Genomic DNA, 12065 nt, shown 5'->3' with positions numbered 1-12065 from the left:
TTTCCCAAGGAATTGACATAAACCAGCCAGTTAAACACCTGGAGGGAAGAGCCACCGTATCCAGCAATAGAAGCAGTGGTGACCCAATCAACAGCGGGGGTGCAGTCATGAAGGCCCAGCCAGGGACCTGTTCCAGAGGCCATGCATGGAGCAGTGGTGGGTTAGACCACCACAGTATCAGCAACCAAGACCCAATATTTCATCTGCTCCCACACAGTGACTTTGGGTACACAGGTGAAACCTGCAGAGATTGAGAGGGAGCCTAGTAGAGCCAGAACGAAGCCAACCAGCATAATACTGAATTGGGCTTGAAAATTAAATTACCATTTGAACTAAAGGTCACAAAAGTTGACCAGGATATATAAGTTAGACCTAAAAAAGGATGAGTGCCTATGTGTTGAAATAGAATGTTTACATAAAATCAAGTATGTCCCAACAGAGTAAAGTGTCCAGGATTTGTTGGAAAGTCACTCATCATACCAAGGACCATGAAGAACAACTTGAATGAGATGGATTCACTGCTCCATAGTGCTCAGGAACACAGGACAGAAGATAAATATGAGGCTGCTACATTAGGGATTATGCTTGTCCCTAGGCAACTATAAAACCTACAGATTATCATTGATAATATGTTCATAGGTGTTTTACATTTATGCTATTTTAAAATTAATTTTAAAAACAAAATTTAGGTACATTTGGTGAATACCACACTAACTTATCAACAGAATACATAAGCACACACACAGTTTCTATAATATATATTTATTCAGGTTAGAGAGACTGAGATTACCACGGTTTTACTTCCTACTAGCAAGCATAAGCGGATAAGGCAACGGCACCCCACTCCAGTACTCTTGCCTGGAAAATCCCATGGACGGAGGAGCCTGGTAGGCTGTAGTCCATGGGGTCATGAAGAGTTGGACACTTACTGAGCGACTTCACTTTCACTTTTCACTTTCATGCATTGGAGAAGGAAATGGCAACCCACTCCAGTGTTCTTGCCTGGAGAATCCCAGGGATGGCGGAGCCTGGTGGGCTGTCATCTATGGGGTCACACAGAGTCGGACAAGACTGAAGCGACTTAGTAGCAGCAGCAGCAGCAGCAAGCAGAGGAGCATCCCCTGAGTGGCTAGCCAAGGGACTCAAAAGCAAGAAAAACCTGTCTCAAACCTCCTAGGACCCATAGTGTATGTCCCAGGCAAGTTCAGAAATATACCTGTATATAAACCAAAAGAAGATTGTCACACTTTTTCTTTGTGTGAGGAAAAAAATGAAAAAGGAAACCAAGGCACATAGCTTTTATACATAGAAGATAAATATTGGTAGGATTGCCAGATTTAGCAAATAAAATAACAGAAAGTCCAGTTAAACCTGAATTTCAGTTACACGGCAAATATTTTATGGATCATGCTTACACTAAAAAAATTCCTCATATGACATTGAAATTAATTGCGTGTTCTGTATTTTATCTGGCAACTTCTGCCCTGAGATCATTCACAACTGTACTTCCTAATCAGAGAGATCCACAGAGACATTTGTGGGCTTGAATCCTAGCTCTGCCACTCACTACCTCTGTTACTTTCAGTATAACCTTTCTGTTTCTTAGTTTTATCTTCCTAGTTTTATTTGCAGGGAGTATTTTTTAACACTGCAGAGAATTCCTTTTAATTTAACACTCTCAATAGTTTTCTATATAAAACTCACAATTAGTCCAAGTTTCACTGGGCCAACTTTCTTTAAATAATACATTTCATTTCTTCCTTTCTCTATAACCTCAAAGACAGGAGATTTCCTAAAGCTCATATAATTGTAAATTACTCAGGCATCAGCTTGGGGATTTAAAAACTAGTTATCTCCTTTTTTTGGAAGTGAGAGGTATGTGAATTGCATGCGTGAGTCTTTCAGCATTTATTGATATGTCTTTGCTGTGCTTCAGGAGAGAACTGACTATTGCCATGACTATTCATTGCATTGGTTTTGTAATACAACAAAACAAAACAACTGGTAACAAAGTAGCACTAGAAGGGATAGAATAATTGATATAAGGTCTGTGTGTGTGTGTGAGTGCTCAGACGTGTCTGACTCTTTGAGATCCCATGGACGGTAGCCCGCCAGGCTCCTCTGTCCATGGAATTTCCCAGGTAAAAATACTGGACTGGGTTGCCATTTCCTTCTCCAGGGGATCTTTTAACCCAGGGACTGAACCTGCATCTATTGCATCTCCTGCATTGGTAGGTGGATTCTGTATCACTGCACCACCCTATGCATCCAACAAAAGAATGAGATGGATTTAAATATATTAATATAGAAAGAGAATCATATTACATACCAAAAGATAACATGTCATTAATTTAAAATCCCATACAGATGGAAAACAATATTCTCTCTATTATTTTAGTTTAACATAAAAGCATCTATATTTATGGAAAAAGATCTTTAATGGCATATACAAAACTGATAAAATAAATTTGATGTGAAAGAAGTGGAGGAAGAAGAGTATACTCAGGTAATGAGTATCTAGTTAGATACTAATATTATAGTCATATTGTAAGATTCAACTAGGAGAATGTACTTCTATTTAATTTATGCATCTGAAAAATAATGCTTTGTGAAAAACAATAAAACAATGAAAAGATATAAAGCTTATGTCAAGAATATATTTAAAGAATTGAAGAATGGGATATTAATACAACAATATTAATACAACATAATTATTAATGGGATAAGTATTAATATAAGTATTAACATAAGTATTAATGGGATATTAATACAATATTAATACAACATAAAAGAGAATTCAAGGGGAATCGCTTTGAAAACACATAGAAGACACTTTATATTTAGTAAGAAATTGTGTACAACTAAGAAAAAAAGCTAAACAAAAACATTAAAAATTAATAGAATTGGAGATAGTGACAAGTTCAACAATAAATAAAATTTACCAAAATACAGAAATCAAGAATTTTTAAACAGATTAGTCAGAGTGAAAAGAGAAAAAAGTGGATAAAAAGTAAAAAGAACTTTTAGTAATAAAGCAGAGGCAACAAAATAAAAGTGTAGAAAATGACATAAATTTGTAAGTCACAGTGCAAAGAGTGAGAGAGACTGAACAGTAAGCAATATTTGAAGAGAAGATGGCAAAAGTGCTCCAAAAAGTATTGAGGAAAATCAAGTACCAGATTCAAGAGGTGATCCTGAAAAGCACAGGCTAAGAGGAAACCTGAAAAACCACCACAGAAAAAAAAACCCTTAACATTTGTCAGGGTCCAATCAGAAAAAAAAAGCATATCAGTTAGACTGTAGTCAGGAAACAGAAACCACACATGCTGATAAGAGTGAAGATTAAATAGAGGAAATTGGCTAAACAGTCTGGGAGCATTTAAATAAACATAAAAGGAAGACTAAATTTATATAGAGACAAAAAGGAATGCCACTCCTAAAGCTGGGCCAACCAAAGGAAGATCTGGGTGTTCTGAGAACTCTAAGGGGAGGATGATTCCCTCAGTGCTAGAACTCAGACCTCTGAGGAAAAGAGACTGCATAGCTAGTGTCGGTTCCTAAAATGGTTCAGTAAAGGAAAACCATACACCAGGGAATGCTATCTTTGAGAAGAGGGAGCTTCCAGGCTTGAGAAGAGGGAGCTTCCAGGCTGGTGCCGAGCCTCAGAATCTCAGAGGAGGATCCCACTCCACACACTAGTTGGGAACCAGACCTCTGAGTAAAGCAGATCCCAGAAGACTTGCTGTTGGTCTTTCTGAGTGGTGCAATCAAGAGTGCCTTGGAGTTGGAGGATAAACAGAAGAAAGGACATTGCTGAAGGTCCTTTACTAATATGACACTATGAATGGGAAGCAGAGAAGAAACCCTTTCTTTCTCTCCCCGATTTCTCCCTTCTGTTTTAACCATTTTAGCCTTGGTTGAGTTATGATGAGGTTTGCATGTATTTCAATTTTTGGTGCACCTATAAAAATACTCTTTGTTCATTTCAATTTCCACTTTTTGTTGATTATACATAGAAATATGATTGATTTATATATATTCCAAACCTGCAACCTTGTTAAACTCAACTATTAGAATGGCTTTTTAGTAAATTCTTTGGGATTCTTTATGTCAGGAAAAAGACAGGTTTTTTTTTTTTTATGTTTTATAAAATATCTTTTCCTTGTTTAATTTTAATACCAAAGGACACCGATATGTTAAAGACGAGTGTTGAGAGCACACTTCTTTGTCTAGTTCCCAAACTTAGGGGGAAAAGCATTGTCATTCACCATTAAATACAATGTTGAGTGTAAAAACTTTTTATTAGTACCTTTCATGAGTTTGAGGAAGTTTCTACTTATTACATGTCGTTGGATGATTTTTGTCCATTTGATTTGGAAAAATTCATATTGAATGTTGTTAAATGCTTCTGTATTGATTGAAAATACTTTTTTTTTCTTTTGTCTTCCTATAGTGAATTGCATTAATCGATTTTTGAATTTTTGTTGTTGTTGTTGTTTAGTCATTAAGTTGTGTCTGACTCTGCAACCCCATAAACTGTAGCCATCCTCTGTCCATGGGATTTCCCAGGCAAGAATACTGAAGTGGTTTGCCATTTCCTTCTTCAGGGGATCTTCCTGACGCAGGAATAGAACCCTGGTCTCCTACATTGCAGGCAGATTCAGTTTAGGCCAACTTGAAATTCATGAGTATTTCCCATTTGTTGATGATAAATTATCATTTTTCCATGTACTGTTAGATTCAATTTGCTAGTATTTTGTTAAGGATGCTTGCCTCTATATTAATGAGTCATTAGTCTGTAGTTTCAATTGTTTAACATGTTTTTATCTTTTTATGCCTTCAGTAAAATTGTGTTCTCATGAAATGAGTGTGAAGTAAAGCCTTTATTTTTTATTTTATAGAAGAATTTGTGTAGAATTGGTAATATTAAGCATTTTGTAGAATTCTCCCCAATGAAGTCTGGTTCTGAAGTTTTCATTGTTGGAGTGATTTTCACTATGAATATAATTTCTGGAAAAGACATAGAATTATTAATTCAGAGGAACCAGAGATCAAATTGCCAACATCCACTGGATCATGGAGAAAGCAAGAGAGTTCCAGAAAAACATCTATTTCTGCTTTATTGATTATGCCAAAGCCTTTGACTGTGTGGATCACAACAAACTGTGGAAAATTCTGAAAGAGATGGGAATACCAGACCACCTGACCTGTCTCTTGAGAAATCTGTATGCAGGTGAGGAAGTAACAGTTAGAACTGGACATGGAACAACAGACTGGACATGGAACAACATGGAACAACAACAAATAGGAAAAGGAGTACGTTAAGGCTGTGTATTGTCACCCTACTTATTTAACTTATACGCAGAGTGCATCATGAGAAATGCTGGGCTGGATGAAGCACAAGCTGGAATCAAGATTGCTGGGAGAAATATCAATAACCTCAGATATGCAGATGACACCACCCTTATGGCAGAAAGCAAAGAAGAACTAAAGAGCCTCTTGATGACAGTGAAAGAGGAGAGTTAAAAAGTTGGCTTAAAGCTCAACATTCAAAAAACTAAGATCATGGCATCCAGTCCCATCAATTCATGGCAAATAGATGGAGAAACAGTGGAAACAGTGGCAGACTTTATTTTTTGGGGCTCCAAAATCACTGCAGATGGTGATTGCAGCCATGAAATTAAAAGACGCTTACTCCTTGGAAGGAAATTTATGAGCAACCTAGACAGCATATTAAAAAGCAGACATTACTTTGCCAACAAAGGTCCATCTAGTTAAATCAATGGTTTTCCCAGTAGTCATGTATGGATATGAGTGTTGGACTATAAAGAAAGCTTAGCGCTGAAGAATTGATGCTTTTGAACTGTGGTGTTGGAGAAGACTCTTGAGTGTCCCTTGGACATCAAGGAGATCCAACCAGTCTATCCTAAAGGAAATCAGTCCTGAGTATCATTGGAAGGACTGATGCTGAAGCTGAAACTCCAATACTTTGGCCACGTGATGTGAAGAACTGACTCATTTGAAAAGACCCTGATGCTGGGAAAGATTGAAAGCGGGAGGAGAAGGCTATGACAGAGGATGAGCTGGTTGGATGGCACCACGGACTCAATGGGCATGAGTTTGAGTAAACTCTGGGAGTTGGTGATGGGCAAGGAGGACAGGTGATTGACAGTGTGCTGCAGTCCATGAGGTAGCAAAGAGTTGGACACGACTGAGCGACTGAACTGAACTGAATGCTGTAGATTTCTTCTTGAATGACTGTCGATAGTTTATTTCAGACAGTAGTTGATATAAAGCATGTTGTTGAATTTATGCATAAAAACATTTATAATATTTCCTTATTATATTTTTAATGTTTACAGTATCTTTAGTGATATCCTACCTTTAACTTCTAGTAATTGGTAATTTTTTCTTCTTTTTTGATCTCCTTTTTTTTTCTGGTCAGTCAGGCTAGGGTGCTATCAATTTTCTTATAATGAAAGAATCAGCTTGTATTTTCATTCATTTTCCTTATTGATTTTCTTCTTTCAAATTCATTGATTTCTACTCTTATTTTTATGATTTCATTCTTCCTGCTTGCTATGGGTATAAGTTGCTCTTCTTTTGCTAATTTTTTAATGTGGTAGTTTAGATAATTGATTAGGGATCTTTATTTCCTCTTCCAAATATTTCATGCTATAAATTTCTCTCTAAATATTGCTTTAAAAAGCATCACAAAAATTTGGATATCTTGTGTTTTATTTTTATTCCTTTCAAAATAGTTCCTAACTTTTCTTATGGCTTCCCATTTGACATATTATTTATGAATGATGTTTAATTTTAGAACAATGGAATTAAATTTTTTTTTCTGTAATTTATTTCTAGTTTAATTTCATTATGGCCAGAGAAGATATATTGTATAATTTTAACATTTTAATCTTATTGAGGATTTTTAGTGGTCCAAAATATCATTTATCTTGGTAAATGATGCATATGCATTTGAAAAGAATATTTATTATGCCAGATGCCATGTGGAGTGCTTCATAAATATCAATTAGATCAGTTATTTGATAGTCTTGTCTAAATCTTATTCAAACTTACTATTTATAAGTTATTCAGAAAATAGTGTTAGAACATCTAACTACAAATGCCTAATTTTCTATTTCTTCTTTAATTTCCTTCTTTTTTGTTTCAGTTATTTTGAAGCTCAGTTAAGCACATATCTGGGCTTCCCAGGTGACGCTAGTGGTAAAAGATCTGCCCTCCAAGGCGGAAGATGAAAAAGAGTCATGTTTGATCCTTGGAGTAGGAAATGGCCACCCACTCCAGTATTCTTGCCCAGAAAATTTCATGGACAGAGAAGCCCGGGGCTGCAGAGTCAGACTGAGCACACATGCAAGGCACATATCCATTTGGGATTTTCAATCCTTCAATTGAATCCTTTAGCATTGTTACACCCTTCTTCATCCCTTAAATGAACCTTGTTTTGAAATATAATTTTTACCATAGTAATATATCCACTCCAGCATTATGTTTAATGTTTGCATGGTTTGTCTTTTTCCATTATTTTACTTTATTAAATGGATGTATGAGGATATGTTTGACATAAAACATGCTGTTACACATTTAAACTATACAGTACAGTTTTCAACATATATGTGTGTGCGCGCTCAGTCACTTAGTTTTGTCTGGCTCTCTCAGACCCCATGGAATGTAGCCCACTAGGTTCTTCTGTCCATGGAATTTTCAAGCAAGAATACTGGAGTGGGTTGCCATGCCCTCCTCCAGGGGATCTTCCAGACCCAGGGGTCTAACCCATGTTTCCTGCTGTAGGTGCATTCTTTACTGCTGAGCCACCCAGGAAGCCTTTTGACATATATATGAGCTCATAAAACTCTCTCCACTCTCAAGATGATGACATTTCATTTCATTGATTCCTAGAAGCTTCTTCATTCCTCTGATAATCCTTTCTTGTTCTCTCTGCACCCTCCCTCCTGTTCCATGGTTACTCACAGGTCTTGAATTTTGTATGATTTCATACTAATGCAATAATGCAGTGTGTGCATATATTTTGGTGGTCTTGTTTCACTATGATAATTGTTTTGAGATTCATGTATATTGTAGCATATATTACTAACTCATTTCTATTACTGATATATTTCTATAGATATCTGGATAGATAGGTATAGAGATGTAGCTGTAGGTATAGATGTAGGTGTGTGTGCATGCTCAGTCGCTTCAGTCGGGTCCGACTCTTTGTGACCCTATGGACTATAGCCCGCTAGACTCCTCTGTCCATGGGAGTCTCCGGGCAAGAATACTGCAGTGGGTTGCCATGCGCTCCCCCAAGGGATCTTCTTGACCCAGGGATCTAACCTGAGTCTAGGTGCATCTCCTGTATCGCAGTTGGAATCTTTACTGCTGAGCCACTGGGGAAGCTGAGGTAAAGGGATAGGTATCGATATATTACAGTTTGTAGTTTATTAATTTATTTCCTTTTTAAAATTGAAGTATAGTTGATTTACAGTGTTGTGTTAACTACTGCTGTGCAGCAAAGTGATTCAGATATATACCTATATACATTAATTTTAAAAAATATTATTTTCCATTATGGTCTATCACAGGATATTGAATATAGTTCCCTGTGATATACAGTAGGAATTTGTTCTTTATCAATTCTATGTATAATAGTTTGCATCTGATAATCCCAGCGTTTCATTTCACCCCTCTCCCACCACCCTCCTCCTTGGCAATACCAGTCTGTTCTCTATATCCCAATTCTGTTTCATAGATAAGTTCATTTCTTCATTTGTGTCATATTTTAGAATCCACATATAAGTGATATCATATGGTATTTGTTTTTCTCTTTCTGACTTACTTCACTTAGTGTGATAGTCTCTAGTTACATCCATGTTTCTGTAAATGGCATTATTTTTATGGCCAAGTAGTATTTCATTGTATATATGTAACACATCTTCTTTATCTATTCATCTGTTGATGGACAATTAGGTTGTTTCCTTGTCTTGGTTATTGTGAATAGTGGTGCTATATTTATTTACTTCTCAGTGGACATTCGAAATGTTCCTGTTTACAGTATTTTTTACTAATTCAAATTAAATTGCTATGAACATTCATGTGCATATCTTCTATGGATGTACTGTTTCATTTCTCTTGGGAAATATCTAAGAGTGAAATGTCTAGATAATATGATAGGCATGTGTTTAATTATTAAAGAAATGGCCAACCTGTTTTTTTTTTTCCAAGCAGTCATGTTTATTTATAACCCTGTGATCAGAAAGAGGCCAATTAGAAGCCTTTGAGAGAGGTTGAAATCAAAGGAAAAGAAAAATATTAAAAAATACAAAAAACACCTACCACAAAAACATAACATTTGTATTTATACATAACCATTCATTTCATATAGATGTCTCTGGTGATACTAGTGATAAAGGACCCACCTGCCCACTAATGCAGGAGATGCAAGAGACGTGGGTTTGATCCCTGGGTCAGGAAGATCCCCTGGAGGAGGGCATGGCAACACACTCCAATATTCTTGCCTGGAAAATTCCATGGACAGAGGAGCCTGGTGGGCTACAGTTCATGGGTTCACAATGAGTCAGACATGACTGACCACAACAGCAATAGAGGAATAACAAAAAATGGGAGGTAAGAAGCAAATGCCCCATTCACCACTCAGCTGGCACAGAAGACCATAAAGCCAGCTGACAAACATTTTCCATAGCATCAATCCCTTAGAATTCTTTCTTCCTCTTTATTTTTATTTTTATCAATATATAGTTGATGTACAACATTATGTAAGTTACAGATTACAGCATAATGATTCAATATTTTCATAGATTATACTGCATTTATATTTATTATTAAATATTTGCTATATTATCTGTGATGTATAATATATCCTTGTAGTTTATTTATTTTATATATAACAGTTTGTACCTCTTAATCCTCCACCCCTATCTTGTCCCTTACCCTTTCCTTCCCCACTGATAACCACTGCTTTGTTCTCTACATCTGTGAACAGATATCCATTTGCTTTTTGTTACATTCACTAACTTGTTTTACTTTTTAAATTCCACACATGATATTACATGGTATTTCTCTCTGTGTGTCTGAATTATTACACTTTAGCATAAAACTCTCCAAGTCAATCCACATTGTTACAAATGGCAAAATTTCATTCTTTTTATGGCTGAATAGTATTCAATTATATATATACATATATATGTATATGTATATGTATATATATATATATATATATATATATAATTTTATTTATCCATTCATCTTTTGATGGACACTTAGATTGTTTCCATATCTTGACAATAGTAAAGATGCTGCTATGAACACTGGGGATGCGTGTATCTTTTTGAATTAATGTTGTTTTTTTTTCAGATATATACAGAGGAGTAGAATTGCTGGGTCATTTGGTGATTCTATGTTTAGTTTTTTAAGGAACCTCCATATTGTTCTCCACAGTGGCTATACCAATTTACATTCCTATCAACAGTGAGTCAGTGCTCTCTTTTCTCTACATTCTCAGAGACATTTGTTACTTGTGGTCTACCAAACTGTTTTTTAATGTGTCTGTGACATTTCATATTCCCACCAGTAGTGTATGACAGTTCCAGTCTTGCTACATCCCATTCAATACTTCTGTACATCCCATCCAGTACTTAGTGTGGTTAATATTTTTAATTTTATTCATTCTAAAATGTGTGTGATGCTAACACATTGTCGTTTTAATTTGAATTTTCCTGATAATTAATAGTGTTAAACATCTTTTGATGTACTAATTTGTGATTCCTATATATTCTTTAACAAAATGTCTGTTAAAATTCTTTTCCCATCTGATGTTTAATGTTTATTATCATATTATTGAGTTTTGTGATTTTATTTTATGTTGGTTTGTTTATTTGCTTCCTGAGTTCTGAGTTTGTGTGTGTGTGTGTATGTATTCTGGATACATGTCCTTTATCAGGTGTGATATGAAAATATTTTCTCTCTGTAGCTTATTTTTTTTCATTCTCTTAACAGTGTTTTTTCAAGGAGAATAGCTTTAATTTTGATAATGTCAAGTTGTCATGGATCATGTTTTTGGTGTCATATCTAAGACGTCTTTGCCTCCCTGAAGGTCATAAAATTTTTTCCCTATATTTTATTTCAGATGCTTTACAGTTTCAGATTTTGTATTTAATTTAATGATGCATTTTGAAAAAAAATGTATGTAATGTGAAATGTGGGCTTCCCAGGTGTCTCGGATGGTAAAGAATCTGACTGCAATGCAGGACACACAGGTTCGATCCCTGGGTTGGGAAGATCCTCTGGAGGAAGGCGTGGCAACCCACTCCAGTATTCTTGCCTGGGAAATCCCATGGACAGAGGAGCCCGCAGTCCATGTGTTTGCAAGAAAGTTGGACACAACTTAGCAATGAGAGGTGCTAACAATGAGAGGTGCATTTCAAAGAAAGGAAGGAAAGGCTATATCGGTAATCTCAATGAATGTTAGATATTTTTCATCCAACTATTTTAATCTCTCTAAACTCTCACTTTCTACACCACAGTACTCACTTTCAGAGTGTATTACATTCAAGACAGAGAGTACAAGAAGTAAAAAATATGTTAAACTCACTGTCAGTTCCCTGATATTTTGAATTTGGTTGTCCTTTCTCAACTTGCCCGCTGCTATTTATATTTCAAAGTCCTCAGCTTCTCCACTCATTCTTTCCCAGCTGTAGCTGTATTCAGTGGCAGAGATGGGTGGCATGTTTTCATTTTGTATTACCTGAAATCAGAATCAACATTCCCGTTTCCATATGTTTCTACCACTATGTTCACCTCGCAAGCACACGCATAGCTTACAAAACAACTCCCTGTTCTTCGGTGGACTAAATATAAATGTTGATCAGTCCAGAAGTCAATAGCCAACTCTTGCTTTGGATGCCAGAAGCACCAAAAAGTAAAGATGCATAAAATATACTCTATTGTTCAATGAATAAGCCCTATATACATGAAAGAAAAGTGAAAGTGTTATTTGCTCAGTCGTGTCTGACTCTTTGTGATTCCAT

The 12065-nt window shown here is 36.0% G+C and overlaps 1 protein-coding gene across 1 annotated transcript in view; it reads right to left on the bottom strand.

Annotated features, from left to right (window-relative positions):
- Window positions 1-10239: 10239 nt before the first annotated feature.
- PWWP3B (PWWP domain containing 3B) overlaps window positions 10240-12065 on the bottom strand; it is a 64648-nt gene continuing 62822 nt past the window's right edge. Inside the window, exon 9 of the transcript XR_003033439.2 lies at window positions 10240-11782. The gene's annotated coding sequence lies outside the window, so the exon portion shown is untranslated. The remainder of the gene's footprint in view (window positions 11783-12065) is intronic.

Source organism: Bos taurus, chromosome X, assembly GCF_002263795.3.
Source record: "Bos taurus isolate L1 Dominette 01449 registration number 42190680 breed Hereford chromosome X, ARS-UCD2.0, whole genome shotgun sequence".
In the NCBI taxonomy this organism is placed as follows: Eukaryota; Metazoa; Chordata; class Mammalia; order Artiodactyla; family Bovidae; genus Bos; species Bos taurus.
The sequence above is the reverse complement of the archived record's forward strand: the minus strand, read 5'-3'. Positions and strand labels throughout refer to the sequence as shown.